This window comes from Triticum aestivum, chromosome 1A (assembly GCF_018294505.1).
Source record: "Triticum aestivum cultivar Chinese Spring chromosome 1A, IWGSC CS RefSeq v2.1, whole genome shotgun sequence".
Lineage (NCBI taxonomy): Eukaryota > Viridiplantae > Streptophyta > Magnoliopsida > Poales > Poaceae > Triticum > Triticum aestivum.
In genome coordinates, this window is record NC_057794.1 from 19,287,574 (window position 1) to 19,305,183 (window position 17,610).

Below are 17,610 nucleotides of genomic sequence, written 5' to 3' on the forward strand. Positions count from 1 at the left end.
ACCGTTCCATTGGAATGATCCATTTGGAATAGGCATGTTTTGAGGCTTAGGAGGAGGCGCTCGATATCCATTGCCTTTATAAAGGGGCCAAGGGCCGTCTTATTTTACGCCGACCCTTTCCTCAGCACTTCCAATTTCAAGTTCAAGCACCCGAGGTTCGACTTCATTGCTTCAAGCTTCCCAATCATGTCCGGACCCACAGGCTTACTGCTCGAGGACAGGTTATTCCTACTTCCAGATCCGGCGAGAGGGTCGTATTCATCTCCCACTTCTTGCGAGGGCTAGGATTCACTCTTCATCCCTTCGTCCGGGGGCTCATGTTGTACTACAGACTAGATTTTCACGATCTAGCCCCAGATTCTTTCCTTCACATCTCGACGTTCGTTATCATGTGTGAGGCCTTTCTCCGTATTCCCCCACACTTCGGCTTATGGCTCAAGACCTTTAGTGTGAAGACGAAGGTAGTCGACGGGGAATAAGCGGAGTGAGGCGCTTCTCCGCATCCCCCCACACTTTGGCCTATGGCTCAAGGTCTTGAACGTGAAGCCGAACTTTGTCGATGGGGAGCATGCGGACTGCGGCGGTGCCATGGTGAGCAAGCTCCCCAACACCACCTGGCCTAAAGGGGCCCTCGTGGAGACCGTAAAGGTATGGCAACATGAGTGGTTCCACATCACCGAACCTCGCGGTGCCACATGGGCGGCTACTCTTGAGTTTAAATCCGGACCCCCTACGCGGCTCGCATCATGGACCAACAAGGGTCTGTACTGGGGGTCGACCACGGATGTGATGACGCTGCAAAAGCACATCAAAAACATGATAGGCAAGAACACCAGTCTCACTGACGTGCTTCAGGTGATGCTTTTCCACCAGATTCTCCCCTGCCAGTGCCGGCCTGTCCATATGTGGGAGTTCAATCCGGAAGGGGCGTGAACCCTGTAGCGCTTCTTCTAACAACGCACGAAGAGATCTAGAAGTTGCTCATCAAGGCCCAGAAGACGTGGCCGAAGAAGACAGACGACATCGGCCTCGACATCGTGAATCCGGCCACTCCGGTAAGCATTCAATTTCCGAACATAAGTTTGGTTCACAAATCAAAGGGTATGCTGAGTTTTCCATCCCTCTTATAGGGCTGCACGACGAAGGCGGAGCGGATCAAGTGTCCGACTCCGATTCATGAAGACCCAGCCACTCCTTTGCTAACGAGGATGCTGGTCCCCGCGCCGGAGAAGAAAGCCAAGAAGAAGAGCAAGGAGGCCAAGGGTGGCCTCCAACGTAAAGGTACTTCAGACGCAGTGTCCGAAGATACTGAAGCTCTCTCCTCCCATGAGGGAGATGAAGACGAAGAGGAGGAGGAGGTAGAAAGTGATTCTCCCATTAAGGGGAGGAAGAAGAAAAGGGCCGCCTCTATAGACCCGGAGGCGGAGGCGTCCAAGAGGGGGAAGATAACCCTCTCAGATGGTTCAGACACGAATGCCGAAGACACCCCCAAGAGGCGCCCCAGGGAAAAGCCCTTGGCCACATCGTAAGTGCCAAAGGATACTTTACGTATATTTGGTCATTTATGATTGTAATATAACATATTATACTGTGTATTTCAGTCCGGCCCGTGACCACCCCCAACCATCGTCATCTGAGGAGAACTCTCTGGCACCGGAGATGGTGGAGAGCGAGTCGCCTTCGCAAGTCTCTCCGCCAGCCATCGCGGATGACACCGAAGTGTTGTCCTAAAGGGCCTCTTTGGGCCAGGGAGAGGTGAGGAAGGCCACCAATAGGGCGCCTGGGAGTGAGGCCTCAACTGTCGAGAACATGGGGGTGCAACCCCCATGCAGACCGACGGTGGGGGCCTTGACCAGTCCGACCACTAGCTGAACACTATTCCGAAGACCCATATGGCTCCGAATCAAGCGAGCAACCCCCTTCAAAGGAGGGGGAGCACCAACTCCTGTGGCGACCTCCACCAACCCGGAGGCGCCGAATGCTCTGGTGGAGGCACTGCGACGTGCTTCCATCATGGAGGAGCACCGCACCATGATGGGTGTGGTGGTTGAGAAGGTTCAGTCCGCCAAGAGCGGGCTTAATGAAGCCTTCACCAGCCTGCTAACAGGCTTCGAGGTATGCAATGTAATATTCTTAGCCGTTTTTCATATGAAGGAAATATGCATGTATATAGATAGTAGCCCCTGAGACTCTGTTCGGTTTTGAAAAATGGCCGAAAAGAGGATCAAGTAATAATCGCAGGAGGTAACGTACTTGTTTTATTGGATAAACATGCTTCACTGTTGGTGTCGACCGCCCAGGCCGTTGATGTTTCCAAACTCAAGTGGAAGCTGAAGCTAGGCGATGATGATGTCGACCTCATTAACAAGCAGTTCGATGAGGCACAAGGTATGTTAAAAGATCTTCATACATGTCTGAAGTGATATGCAAATGCGGAGTTTAAGCCCATGCGTTGCCATGATCATGTTTGCAGGCAGCGCGGCCGAGGTTGAGACCCTTAAGAGCGCCCTTGCCCAAGCCAAGGAGCAGGCCAGGGTGAGCAAAGCGGTCGCTGATAAAGTGGTTGTGGATTTAAAGACCGAACCGGTTGCCCGCCGCCAGCATGAGGAGAGGGTGACCGAGGTGGAGCATGAGCTCAAGGACGACATCGATAAGTGCGAAGCCTTGGAGTAGAAGAGTGTGGCCCAAGCGGTTGATGTCGGTGTCAAAACCGGCGGATCTCGGGTAGGGGGTCCGAACTATGCGTCAAAGGTCAATGGTAACAGGAGACAGGGGAAAAAATGTTTACCCAGGTTTGGGCCCTCTCTATGGAGGTAATACCCTACTTCCTGCTTGATTGATCTTGATTGATACGAGTATTACAAGAGTTGATCTACCACGATATCGTAATTGCTAAACCCTAAAAGTCTAGCTTGTCTGACAATGATTATGAGGCCGCTCTATGGACCTAGCCCTCTGGTTTATATAGACACCGGAGGGATCTAGGGTTACATAAGGTCGATTATAGAGAAAGGAATCTTCATATTTGGATGCCAAGCTTGCCTTCCACGCCAAGGAGAGGACCATCCGGACATGGGTAGACTCTTTGGTCTTTGTATGTTCACAACCCATCAATCCGACTCATGTCAAATAGGTCAGATGCCCGAGGACCCCTTACTCCATGACTCCCTCACTAGCCCCTGAACCAGGCTTCAATGATTAGGTGCCCGACGCGCAGATTGTCTTCGGCATTGCAAAGCGGGTTCCCCTTTCCGAATACTCCAAGATAGTCTTCAGACGTGATGAACGTGTCCGGATCTACAACACAAGTACCACGCACAACCGCAGAGAGTATAATATATCACGAGTCCAATCCGCCGACAACTTTTTGTAATGTGACATCATGTTTGCCCGGTCATTATTTCAAACCGTTTCTTGTCCTGTCGTTCCATGTTTCGGGGCTCGGTTTTTATTAGCACGTCTTGTAGAAACAGAGATCACGTCCCCTTATTGTGGGATTCTCATCAATACGGGCGTGGGTAACCCAACCATTCCACTAGAACGATCCCTTCGGAATAGGCATGTTTTCAGGCTTAGGAGGAGGCGTTCGATATTTGTTTCCTTTATAAAGGGGCCAAGGGCCGTCTTATTTTAGGCCAACCCTTTCCTCAACACTTCCAATTTTGAGTTCTAGCACCAGAGGTTTGACTTCATTGCTTCAAGCTTCCCAATCATGTCCGGACCCAGCCCACAGGGTCGATGGGTGGCTTCCTCTGTTACAGAGGTGGACATTGTGAAGCTTCGTGCAGCCAGATACCTGACCACGGAGATCCCCCACAGGCTTCTTGCTCGAGGACAAATTATTCCTACTCCCAGATTAGGCGAGAGGGTCATATTCATCTCCCACTTCTTGCGAGGGCTAGGATTCTCTCTTAATCCCTTCATCCGGGGCTCATGTTGTACTATAGACTAGATTTTCACGATCTAGCCCCAGATTCTTTCCTTCACATCTCGATGTTCATTATCACGTGCGAGGCCTTTCTCCGTATTCCCCCACACTTCGGCTTATGGCTCAAGACCTTTAGTGTAAAGCCGAAGGTAGTTGACGGGGAACAAGCGGACTGCGGAGGTGCTATAGTGAGCAAGCTTACCAATGCTGCCTGGCCAAAAGGCTCTTTCACCAAAACTCCCAACCTATAGCAATGGGAGTGGTTTTACGTCACTGAAGCCCGCGGTATCAAGTGGGCGGCTATACCTGCATTCTAATCTGGCTCTCCGTTACAGCTTGTATCATGGATTAATAAGGGGCTGGACTGGGGATCAATTGACGAAGTGCAAACTCTACAGAGCCTCATCCAGAGCCTCCTTGAGAAGGATGTCGGTCTTATCAACGTCGTTCAAGTAATGCTGGTTCGTCGGGTTCTGTCGTGCCAGCGATGGCCTCTCCATATGTGGGAGTTTAATCCGGAAGGACCACGGACCCAGCAAGACTTCTTCGGTACTACGCACAAAGGAATGTGAAAGTTGTTTTTCGGGAAACAAAAACAATGGCCGGACACCACCGAGGACATCGGCCCCGACCGCAACCATCCAGATACCTCGATAAGTGCTCAACTCCCGGATTTTTTATCTATGCGTGCCATAATGCGATACTGATCACACTATCTTCTTCCAGGGCTGGATAAAGAAAGCAGTGCGAATTATGTGTTCGGCCCCCTTCCTGAAGAATCAGCAGATCCCGTATTAACAAGGATGCTAGCCCCGACACTGTACCAGATGCCTATGAAGGAGGACAAGACGGAGAGCTGGAGGACCGAAGGTGGCCTCCATCCCGAAGGTATATTAGACGCTATGTCCGGGGAGATCAAAATCCCATCGCCTAGAGACAAAGGTAAAGCAGAAGCCAACCTCCCTTCTCATCATGGCAAGAAAAGGGCTGCCTCCGAAGGTCGGTAGGAAAAGGCTCCTAAGCGAGGAAAAATGCCCCAGTCGGGTGGCCCGGGCTTGGAGGACGATGTCATCGTGTAGTCCCATGGCGAGGACAAGCCTTTAGCCAAATCGTAAGTGAACAAGGGTGTTTTAAACATATACCGTTCCTCTCCTGTGACCAAGGTAACATCTAGAATATATGTTTTTGTAGCTTAGCACATAGTCTTCTTCAACAATCTTCTTCCTCAGGGGATCTCCTCCCAGAGATGACGGAAAGCGAGACGCCTCCACCAGTCTCCTCGCCCAATAGGGCGGAAGATTTCGAGGTGTCATCCTGGAGGGTCTCTCCTGATTAACAAGTGGTACAGGGGATGATGAAGACACTACCCGAAGGTGATACTTCGGTAGCCCAGGGCCCGTGGTCCAACAATAAAGGCCCCGGACTGTCCGGCTTACAGCCAGAGACAACTTCAGGGACGGATAAACGGATCCCTTCGAAGGGAGGCCGTACTGCTAGAGCAGCTTCCGAAGATCCAGAAGCACCGGATATATTGACGAACATGCTGTGACAGGTGTCCGTCTCAGAGGACCATCGTACCATGATGGGTACGGTGGTTGAAAAGGTTCTGTCCACGAAAAGAGGATTGAATGAGGCCTTCACAAGCTTGTTAAGAGGCTTCGAGGTTTGTACTGTAATGTTTTCGATTGTATTTTATTCACAAAATGCCCTTGTGTATAGATAGTAGCCCCTAAGACTCTGATTGGCTTCCCAAGGGAGGCGATCAGAGGATCAAAAAGATATGTCCAGGAAATAATCTGACTACTTGGAACACAGGCTGTTACCTCCCTGGCTACTGCCCGAACCACAGAGGTTGCAGATATGCAGCGAAAGATTAATGAAGCGGATGAGGACATCATGCTTATCAACAGGTGTCTTGACGAGGTGCAAGGTATGTTTTTGGGGCAGTCAGAACATGTATGTATAATAACATGAGCATGAAGCTAGAATTGTATACTGCGACATGCATAACTGCAAATGGTGTTGCCGCGATGGAGGCCCGTCGGGCTGAACTTGCCCTTGCCAAGGAGCAAGCTCAGATGAGTAATTTGGCTGCCAATAAGGCAACTGATGAGTTAAAAACCGAACAGGCTGCTCGAAGCCAATGTCAGTAGAGAATTTCTATCATGGCACGCGAGCTAAAGGAAAGCACTGTCCAGTGTGAATTCCTCGAGAGGGATAACAAAGCCAAAGAGGCCGATCTCGACAAGGCCTTACAAGAGGCGAGAGAAGCACAGTCTGAGTCTAGAGCGGCCCGGGAAGAGATCTGACAAGTTGGGGAGATAGCGGCTGGTAAGCCTTTCTTATTACAGACTAAATTCGACGATCCGAAGTATTCCCTGCTTAATCAAATGTGGAGCTCCCCAGACCCATTCTTGGACCTGCCGAAGAGCGCCTTCGATGCGGCGCAATTTTACCAAGTGCAGGAAGAGTGTGCAATAGAGAAGCTTTTTTGGTCACAATTCGGTGTGCCAACGCGTCCGCTGTTACTGAACGAACAAATGTCCCAGTGGGCCGATCTCCACTAGATATCCGGTTCTGCCATGAAGGACGTCATACTCCGGCTGTGGCCTACTGAGCCAAGTCCGAATAGGTATTTTGGTTTGGTGCAGCGACTTGTTGATGCGGTGCCACATATCGATGCCACTAAGCATTCAACATGCATTGAAGGTGCACGGATGGCCTTTGCCCGCATCAAGACATACTGGGCGAAGATGTAGGCCACCGACGTTGCGGCGAAGAGTCCACCCAAGGGCAAGGACCATCATGCACCAGAGCATTATTTCGAGGACGTCTTAGAGGGTGCCCGCTTGATAGAGGGTCAGTGGTCGAAATGCATGATATTTGAATGAAATGTGTTGAAATTGTGCAAGACAATATTATGATAATATTATGATATTCGCTTAAAAGCTTTGGTTCCTCCTGTGTGGCCGTTTCTATATAATCTGAAAGTTTTCTAGTCGTCGGCTTCAGCCCCCTCGTAGAATATATGGGGTGTTCGGAAAAGCACTTGATCACTCTTAACCCAATGTCTTGTTCCATGAAGGAGGTGTCAACGCAGCGAACTAGGCAATCGGACAATAGGGCATTAATACTTTCCCTTAGCCATAGGAGTTATAAGGTGGTTCTATGATATAGACCCTGGTATGTACGCGGTTACCCCAATATGGTGCGTTACATGTATGACCTGAAGAAAGGTCCTTCATGTAATACAGAGGGAATCGTGAAAGATTCCGATAAGTCATCGAGTGGTTGACTAGCTCTCGCCGCATCATGATAGTCAGTTTTCGGCTTTCTCTACTGAGGTGTTTGGCCAGGTGAACCGGAAACACAATCGCAGTAGTTCTCCCTTTACTATGCCAGCCGATAGAGTGGAACGTAAGGTGGGAAGCATAGGAGCCGAGGAACCCAACTATTGACCCAAGACATGATTCAGAGGTGATGCATATAATGTCAAACTCGTGACGCCGAAGTATGCTATAAAGCTGTTCGGACTTGTTGGCAACTCTTTTTATTCCCATCCTGAGCCCCTGGCAAGTTATGTCGGGGTGCGTGTGTGAAATAACCAGAGGAGCAAAATTCAGTACTTTAGAGGAAAGTGAATACTGAATATGGATTATGTTCACTGGAACCTGGGTGATATGGCAATCGTACTTTTGTATATAATAATGCCACAACCCCGATCATTTGACATGCCAAGGGTCGACGACTGAGGAAGAAGGCACTTTACAGGCTCGCAAAATAGAGAGTGCGGTCTACAAAAAGTTGTTTTGGACCTCCTGTCGCATGTTTGCGCCGCCTTTCCTCGATGAAGGGGCTCCTTAAAAGGAGTAGACTTTGGGTAAATGTACAAACCCGAACTCCGATAGAGTCGGTGAGATGACCTGCCTTTGAGTCACCTGTGGTAAAGGATAATGAAAAAGAAAGAGTAGTTAGAAAAGAAAAAGAAAGGAGGTTATGTGAGTACTTGTAGGCCCGTCTGTATTGTGCTTCCACCGATGCCCATGGTAATTTAAGTGCATAGTTATGTATGCGTGGTACAGATTTCGCAGGTGTATGAGGCGGATGGCGGAAGCCAAATTGCTAGTTCCACTCCAAAATTGGTCGGTTCTGCTGAATAGGGACCGACAGCTTAATGGCCGACAAGGTATGCGGTTTAATAAGACCGCCTTGTACTGCGGCTGGAGTAACCATAGTATGATCCTTAGTCCGGAGGCCATGCTTCTCATGCTCCCCTGTAGAGGTTTGTGTCACGTATACCATGTTCACTGTTTTTACTTCGTGGGGAAATTGCTTCTGACCCCTGGTATTTGGTTGGTGAGTCTCTTCATCATCGCTATCACCAGGCAACCTCTTCCCCTTGTGTTCGGCGTTGAGCTTGCGAGCCTGCTTGAAGACCCAACAACTTCTGTTGGTTTGATTAGCTGGTTTATCAGGGTTGCCATGAATCTAGCAGGGCTGATGCAATATTTTGTCTAAATTGGATGGTCCGTCTCTATTTGCCTTGAATGACTTTTTTCGTTGACCGGGTTTGGGGCCGCTGAATCCGGCTTTGACCGCCGTGTCGTGCGTTCTTTTATTATCATTGCGACGTTTGTGTTTGCTGCGTCATGGTTTGCATTGCCGTCTCGGACTTTGGAAGTAGCCGGATCGCTGGCGTTGTTGCTTCTACGAGCGAGCCAGCTGTCTTCTCCCGCACAAAAGTGGATCATCAGAGCGGTAAGGTCTGACATGGATTTTGGTTTTTCTTAATTGATGTGGCAGACGAGCCACTCGTCCCGGACGCTGTGTTTGAAGGCCGCTCGGGCTTCTGCGTCCGGACAGCCGACGATTTAGTTCTTTTTAACTCAGAACCCAGTCTAGAGCTTCCAGGATGACTCTCTAGGCTGCTGGACGATGTGACTTAAGTCATCAGCATCTGGTGGCCAAACATATGTTCCTTGGAAGTTGTCTCGGAAGGCGTCTTCCAAATACTCCCAACTACCTATAGAGTTTTTAGGCAGACTATTTAGCTACTGCCGAGCTGGCCCTTTGAGTTTTAGTGGGAGGTATTTGATGGCATGAAGGTCATCTCCGCGGGCCATATTGATATGGAGAAGGAAATCCTTGATCCATACCGCGGGTCAGTTGTTCCATCATATGATTCGATATTCACGAGTTTAAACCCTTCTTGGAATTCGTGCTCCATCACTTCGTCTGTGAAGCAAAGAGGGTGTGCGGCGCCTCTATATTGGGCCACATCGCGACGTTGCTCCGATGGAGTCCGTCTGTAGTTTTCGGCCCAGGTGTGACTAGGTTTGTCACGTCCGAATAGATAGCCGTTGTCACATGTCGGGGCACGTCCTCGCGATCCGTAGATCAATCTAGTATGTCCTGCTCTATTGTCCAGGTCCTGCCGAAGGTCATATGTATAACCACGAGTTGTTTTATACCTGCCTTTACGATGAGGCGGGGCTGGCTAGTGTTCGGCTTGAGTTGCCGCTTTATCTCGACCGTGTGGTGGTCAGTTAGCCGCATTGTGCGATGTTGTTGTGGGCTCCGGCGCCTTGTCATCGAACTGAGGTAGCAATTTGAGCTTCGGGTAAATTTTGGCTGGGTGCTTGAGGCTGTATTCTTTGGCTGCTAGGACATCAGTCCATCTATCATTGAGCAGATCTTGGTCAGCTTGGGGCTGCTGCTGCTTCTTTTTCAGGCTCCTTGCAGTGGCAATTAGCCGGCGCTTAAAGCGCTCCTGCTCATGAGGTTCCTCAGGCACGATAAAATCCTCGCTGCTAAGGCTCGTCTTATCCTCGTAGAGTGGAAGATAATTGTTGTCCTTCGAGTCGTCATTTATGGCTTGTTCGTCAGGGCTAACTTGCCTGTTTTCCCGTTCCTCCTGTTCGTACGTTATCTCAATGGGGTCTTCGTTATCTTCGGCATCGCGCGGAGTACTGTTTTCTCCCATGCCAGTATTGTTGTCTTTTCCATGACGCGACTTAGAGCGGCGCCGCTGATGCTGACGTTTTGGTTGTATCTTAGGAAGTTCGTCCTCAACTGGATCTTCTTTGTCATCGTCGTTAGTTATTTTAGGTGTATCCACCATGTACATGTTGTAAGAAGAGGTGGCTGTCCTGCGCCCGGTAAACGGCGGGTCTTGGCCCTGCTCCTCATCCGCATCGTCGTCCATACCGTCGATGTCTTCGGAGCCATAATCGAGTGTGTTTGTAAAATCTTCGAAAGTGGCTATGAAGTGGGCGGTGGGTGGGAAGCAAAATTCTCCGTCCTCAGCCTCTAGTTCGAACCGGATATAATTCAGCTATGAGCCCCCCGCTTAGGATAGTGCTCTTAACGAGTTTAACACGTTGCCCGAAGGTGAGTGCCGGATGATGTCCACGGAGCTGAATTCTATGATCGATGACCGATCAAGCTCGACGTACGCAGATGCACAAGGTTCGGAACCTGTAGCCGGAGACGAGTCCATGGTTCCGTGACACAGATGTCACTTGAAGTTAGTACTGTGTGCGGCTCCAACGCTGCTGAGTCTGCGGCTTCCGCGGTGGGGTTGAGCTTCCCGCCTCGGATGGCGCGATCTACTCCGGATCTAAGGCCAGAGCAGCTACAGGTACTATCTCCTGGGTATGGACGGATGACAGATTTATGTCATATTCATCGTGGTGGCAGGGAGTGACTGCCGTGGTCTCGAATACGTCGAAGATCAAGTCTTTGTGGATATCCGTGACGTAGTTCAAGCTTCCAAACCTGACCTGTTGGCCAGGGGCATAGCTTTCGATCTGTTCCAGATGGCCAAGCGAGTTGGCCCGCAGTGCGAAGTCGCCGAATACGAAGATCTGTCCGGGGAGGAAGACTTCCCCTTGGACAACATCATTGTAGATGATTGAAGGAGCCATCAAGCCTTTTGATGACGGCGCGGTGCAACTCTCAATGAAAGCACCAATGTCGGTGTCAAAACCGGCGGATCTCGGGTAGGGGGTCCCGAACTGTGCGTCTAAGGTCGATGGTAACAGGAGATAGGGGACACAATGTTTACCCACGTTCGGGCCCTCTCTATGGAAGTAATACCCTACTTCCTGCTTGATTGATCTTGATGACTATGAGTATTACAAGAGTTAATCTACCATGAGATCGTAATGGCTAAATCCTAAAATTCTAGCATGTCTGACTATGATTATGAGGCCTCTCTACGTACCTAGCCCTCCGGTTTATATAGACACCAGAGGGATCTAGGGTTACATAAGGTCAATTATAGAGAAAGGAATCTTCATATTTGGACGTCAAGCCTTTCGGCCACGCCTAGGAGAGTCCCATCCGGACACGGGTAGAGTCTTCAGTCTTTGTATCTTCACAACCCATCAGTCCGACCCATGTCCAATAGGTCGGATGCCCGAGGACCCTTAGTCCAGTACTCCCTCAGTCGACCTCGCCAAGGCTCTCTAGGAGGCCAAGGAGGCGCGGACCGAGTCCCGGGCAGCTCTTGAGGAGATCTGGCAGGCCGAACATATAGTGGTTGGTACGCCCTTTCTTTTGCAGAGTATATTTGGTGGTCAAAAATATGCCTTACTCACTCGGCTGTGGAGGTCTCCAAACGCCTTTGAAAATCTTCCAAAGAGTGCTGCCGACGCCACGCAATTCTTCCGGGCCAAGGAGGGGCACACAACAGAGAAGCACTTCTGGTCACAGTTCCTGGCACCAGTGCGTCCGATGCTATTGAAGAACCAGATGATGGAATGGGCGAAGCTGCATAGGATATATTGATTGGCCATGAAGGACATCATAGTTCGGCTATGGCCAACCGAACTGATTCCTAGCAGCTACTTCGTCCTGGTGAAGCGACTCGTCGACGCGCTGCCCCGAGTTGAAGCTGTGAAGCGCTCAATGTGAATAGAGGGTGCGCGGATGGCCTTTGCCCGTGTTAAGATGCACTGGGCGAAGATGAAGGCCACCGTTGTGGCGACCGAGGGCCCACCCAAAGGCAAGGACCACCGCAAGCCAGAGCGGTATTTTAACGACGTCCTGGAGGGTGCCCGGATAGTAGAGGGCCAATGCTGAAAGGATATCCTCTTTGAGGAAATGTAATATATTTATCCAAACTTCGTGTTATGAACCAGGGCTTGCAGTATGTGTATGTTTTTTTTCTTCTGAAATTACTTTCCTCTTGTGTGGTCGTATGTTATTATTATGAAAGTTTAGCAATCGTCGGCTTCAGCCCCCACGTTGATGCTATGGGGGTGTTTGGGAGAATTCATGTTCATGCTTGACCCAATATCTTGGTCCGTAAAGGAGGTGTCTGCATAGTGAACCAGACAATCAGACTATGCGGCTTTATTACTTTCACTTAGCCATAGGAGTTTGAAAGTGGGGCTAAGTACTAGACCCTTGTGCGTATGCGTCTATCCGAACTGGGATCTTAGACACATGACCAGACGAAGCCTAGTCCTTCGTATAATACGAAAGAAATCGCAAAATATTTATAACAAGTCGCCGAACCGCCGACCAGCTCTCCCCTTATCATCACAGTCAGTTTTTGGCTTTCTCTACTGTTATGTTGACCAGGTGAACCAAAAACACAATTGCAGTAGTTCTCCCTTTATTGCCCTAGCCGAACAAGCGGAACGTAAGGTAGTAATCACAGGAGCCGGGCAACGCATCTATCGACCAAAGACATGATTCGGAGCTGATGCATATAATGCAAAAATTTAGGACGCCGAGGTATACTATAAATGTGTTTGGACTTTCCGAAAATATGTGTGGCCGAATAGAGCCCCTGACATTTAAGCCGTGCCGAAGTATATGTGGTAATCCGACACAAAGAAGGAATACAGATTTGTGGAATAAACCAATGGAGTTGGTAAAAACTGCTGCCATTATAATATAATTGATACGTCAAAACATGCTCTTACAGATGATTCCATAAACATCAAGGCTATTTTACACGCCGATAATTTTTAAACAAGGGAAAGCTATACATAGGACTAAAACGAAAAGGTGGTCATGAAGTTCCCTTGGACACCTTGCCGCACATCTGCACTGCTTTCGCCTTGGTGAAGGTCCTTCGAGAGGAGCAATCAACAATCATGTATAGAAAAGGGGCCTCGGAAAGGGCCCTTGTCAACCGTAAAGTGATTAGGTTTTAAAGAACCTGTAATAGGAGAAAAAAGATCAAAGAAAAAAAGGTTAAGGTCAAATACGGTCAAGCCGCACTATAGACCTTGTTCGCAGTGTGCCTGCATCGTTGCCCAGGGTATTTTGGGTGCGTAATTATGCGCATGCGGTACATATACCGCGGTTGTGTGGGGCTATTGACGGAGGCGAGACTACTAGTCTAGCTCCGGATTCACTTAGCTGTCATTATGCAGAGTAGGCCAGACTCGTTTACCTGTGTCCGGGGGCTTGATGGTCTATGAGGCATTCGGCCTGATGAGGCCGCTCTGTACTTCAGCCACAAGGGCTGCTGTATGCTCCTCAGTACGGAGGGAGCACTACATATTTCCATTAACTGTGATGATACCGCGGAGTCCAGGAATTTTGAGCTTTAAGTAAGCATAATGCGGGACTACATTGATGCGGGCGAAGGTGGTTCATCCGAGAAGTGCATGGTAACAACTGCGGGAGGGGACGATATCGATGATCAAGTCTTCGCTTCGGAAGTTATCCGGTGAACCGAAGAATACTTCCAATGTTAAGGAACCCGTGCAACGGGCCTTGACGCCGGGTATCACTCCTTTAAAGGTGGTGTTACTAGTCTTGATTCTTGACGAGTCAATACCCATTTTTCGGACAGTGTCTTGATAGATCAGGATAAGACTGTTGCCGCCGTCCATAAGGACCCGGGTGAGATGGTATCCATTGATGATTGGATCGAGGACCAGGGCTGCCGACCCTCCATGATGGATACTGGTCGGGTGGTCCCTACGATCGAAGGTGATTGGGCAAGCCGACCACGGGTTGAATTTAGGGGCGACAGGCTCTACGCGTAGACGTCCCTTAGCGCGCATTTGCGCTCCCTCTCGGGGATATGCATGACATAGATCATATTCACTGTTTTTACCTCAGGGGGAAATTTCTCTTGTCCCCCTATGCTCAGTGGGCGGGGCTCTTCATCATCCTCGCTTGGCGTCCCTTTCCCCTTATGTACGATATTTAACTTGTTGGTCTGTTTAAAGAGCCAATAGTTTCTGTTGGAATAATTGGCGGGCTTGTCAGGGGTGCCATGAATCTGGCAAGGGCGATCAAGTATTTTGTCCAAATTGGATGGACCATCTTTATTTCCTTTGAAACGCTTCTTCCGCTGACCGGATTTAGAGCCATTGAATCCGGTGATAACCGATGTGTCTTCAGTTTCTTCGTTGTTGTTTTGACGCTTATGTTTGTTGCGTCGTGGCCTTCCATTGCCATCCCTGGCTTCCGTGATGCCAGGGTCGCTGGTACTGTTGCTTCTACGGGCCAACCAACTTTCCTCTCCCACATAGAAGCGGGTCATGATTGCAGTAAGAGCTGTCATAGACTTCGGCTTTTTTCCTGATGGAGGTGTCGGGCAAGCCACTTCATCGCGGATGGTATGTTTATAGGCCGTGAGGGCTTCGGCATCCGGATAATCGACGATTTGGTTCTTTTTAAGTAAGAACCTAGTCCAGAGTTCGCGGGCTGACTCTCTGGGTTAATGGACTATATGACTAAGCTCATCGGCATCTGGAGGCCGAACATAGGTACCTTGGAAGTTGTCTCTAAAGGCATCCTCCAGATCCTCCCAGCTACCAATGGAGTTCTTTGGGAGGCTGTTTAACCACTGCCGTGCAGGTCCCTTCATCTTTAGGGGGAGGTATTTGATGGCGTGGAGATCGTCACCGCGAGCCATGTGAATATGGATAAGAAAATCCTCAATCCATCGTATGATTCAATGTTTATGGGTTTAAACCCTTCTGGAAACTGGTGCTGCATTACCTCATTGGTAAAGCATAAGGGGTGTGTGGCGCCTCTGTATCGGGCGACGTCACAACAGAGTTCGGATGATATCCCTATTCGGTTTTTAGCCTGGGTGAGGTTATGCCTATCGCGCCAAGCTTGATGGCCGTCATCTCACGTTCGGGCACGCCCCCTTGATCCATAGATTGATCTAGACTGACCGGCTCTATTGTCCAGGTCCTAGCATAAGTCGTAGGTGTATCAGGGAGCCGCCGCCTCATTGCCTCTACGGCGAGGTGGCGCGGGTTGGTGTTCGGCATAAGTAGCCGCTTTATCTCGCCCACGTGGTGGTGGTCCATCTCGTTCATCAGCGCGGTCATATCTTGACGGTATTGGCTCAAGGGCCTCGTCGTCGAATTTTGGCAGTGGCCAACGCTTCATATAACTTTTTGTAGGGCGCTCGAGGCCATATTCTTCGGCAGCTAGGACCTCGGTCCATCTGTCATTGAGCGTATCATGTTCGGCCTGAAGTTGTTGATGTTTCTTTTTAGGCTCCTCACAGTTGCGATTAGCTGTCGCTTGAAGCATTCTTGCTCGAGGGGTGCCTCTAGCACGATGAAATCTTTGTTGCCGAGGCTGACATCCTCCTCGGAGATAGGTAGATAGTTACTATCCTCCGAATCCTCATTCTCGACCCGCTCGTCGGGGTTAACTTTTCCCTCCTCCCATTCATCCTGCTCAGAGGCAGGCTCGACCGGGTCTTCGGGATCTTCGGCATCGTCCGGAGTGTTATTGTCTCCGGTACCGGTATTGCTTTCCTTTTCGCGACGTGATGTTGAGTGGCGCCACTGACGTCGATGTTTTGCACTACAAAAAAAGACACATCCATGACATTTTGGGCCGAATGAAATTTTTTCTTGTCATGCTTATGACACTTCTATGATGATAATTGTGACAAAACCTGGTATCATCATAGATGTGGTGGGGTCCTACCTCTATGACAAGAAAATCATGATAGAAAATGGGCTTTTCATCCTAGGCGGGCCGGAGACGCAGCTGCATGACATTCTTTGGGCCGTCCATGACAGAAAAAACCGTGGTAGAAGCGAGGGCGAGGAAAATATCGGGGGAGTTCCCAGTTACGGTGGGTGGTCGGGGGCCAAGTGATGCGCGTTTCTCTCGTACGTACGCGCGTGTGTGCGAGGCGTTGCGCTCTAACTGAACCCGAGCGAGGCGTTGGACTCTAACTGAAACCGAGCGATTGCATTGCAGGCTACGCATTATTGAACCCGGGCGATCGATCGATCCCTTGCTGTTAACTGAACCTGAGTGATTCCTTCGTTACTGCTGCTTATTGAAGCCGATCGATGCTGCCTCTGGATGAATAGTGAGTGTTGTTGGGGGGTTTGGATGAACAGTTCCCGGTGGGGGTTGGATGAATAGGACCGCGTGTTGTTGCTGCTGGATGAATAGGACCCCGATCGAGCCGGTTGGGGGGTGGATGAACAGGACCCTGTGGAGGGCTAGATGAACAGGACCCCGTGGAGGGCTGGTTGAACAGTAGCTAGTGGAGGGCTGGCTGAATAGTAGCCCACGGAGGGGTGGTTGAACAGGACCCCGTGGAGAGGGCAGGTTGAACAGTACACTACTAGGAAAAGGCCTACTAATGGCTCACCAGTTTTGTCTACTAATGGCGCATCACTGGTGCGCCATTAGTATCACGCCACTAGTATTTATTACTAATGGCGCACCACTGGTGCGCCATTAGTATCTGGTATACTAATGGCGCACCACCCAGTGCGCCATTAGTATATAACACCATGCGCCATTAGTATGCCTCCCAGGGCCATATTTAACCATGTGCTTTGGCACACTAATGGCGCACTGCGGATGGATGCGTCATTAGTATACTTGGCATACTAATGGCGCACTCTGTAGTGATGCGCCATTAGTATGAATATTAAGTTTTTTTACTTTTCTGATTTTTGCACAGGTTACAAAATATATTATTTGACAGAGTATAGACAGTAGCACACAGCAACAGCAGATTCATCGAATACAATAGAAGATTAGTCTCCGAATACAATTCATCATATTAGTCTCTGAATTCAAAAGACCGAACAAAGATAAAACATTACAAGTCTCGAGACCGCGAGTATCGAGTTTGTCGGAAGTAATAATAATCCTAACAAGTCCTACTAATCATCATCATACAACTTCTACTCGTTATTCATAACAATTCATACGATCATCATCTTGATAGTCATCGAACCAACCCTACTTAATTGTTCTTAGCACATGATCATCAGTATTAGGCAGGACCTAAATACCCTATTTAAGCTAAAATAGCATAAAACAATATAGACCCTGACTCTCCATTATGGAGAATGGAGAACATCCTGTCTCCAATTCTTGCGCTTCGCTTCCTTTTGCTTCCAAGAAGCTCCTTACGACTGTCCATACATCTTTTCCATCCTTTGATTTTCATGTCTCCACTTCTTTTAGAAATCTCGTATGGACAGTTGAGATTCGTAGGACGACCTGGCTGTATGTTCAAAACATTAAGACTACCTTTCTGATACATCATATGAGGCACACAATTCTCTGGGATTATCTGTTGAAAAACATAGTAATAACTTCATAGTTAGCAATGATGTACTAGTTTTAGAAGTATGCAAAAGATGCACGGATGTCGTAATAGTAAAAATCTTACCAGGGTATCTCCATGGTAGTTACCGTAGTTG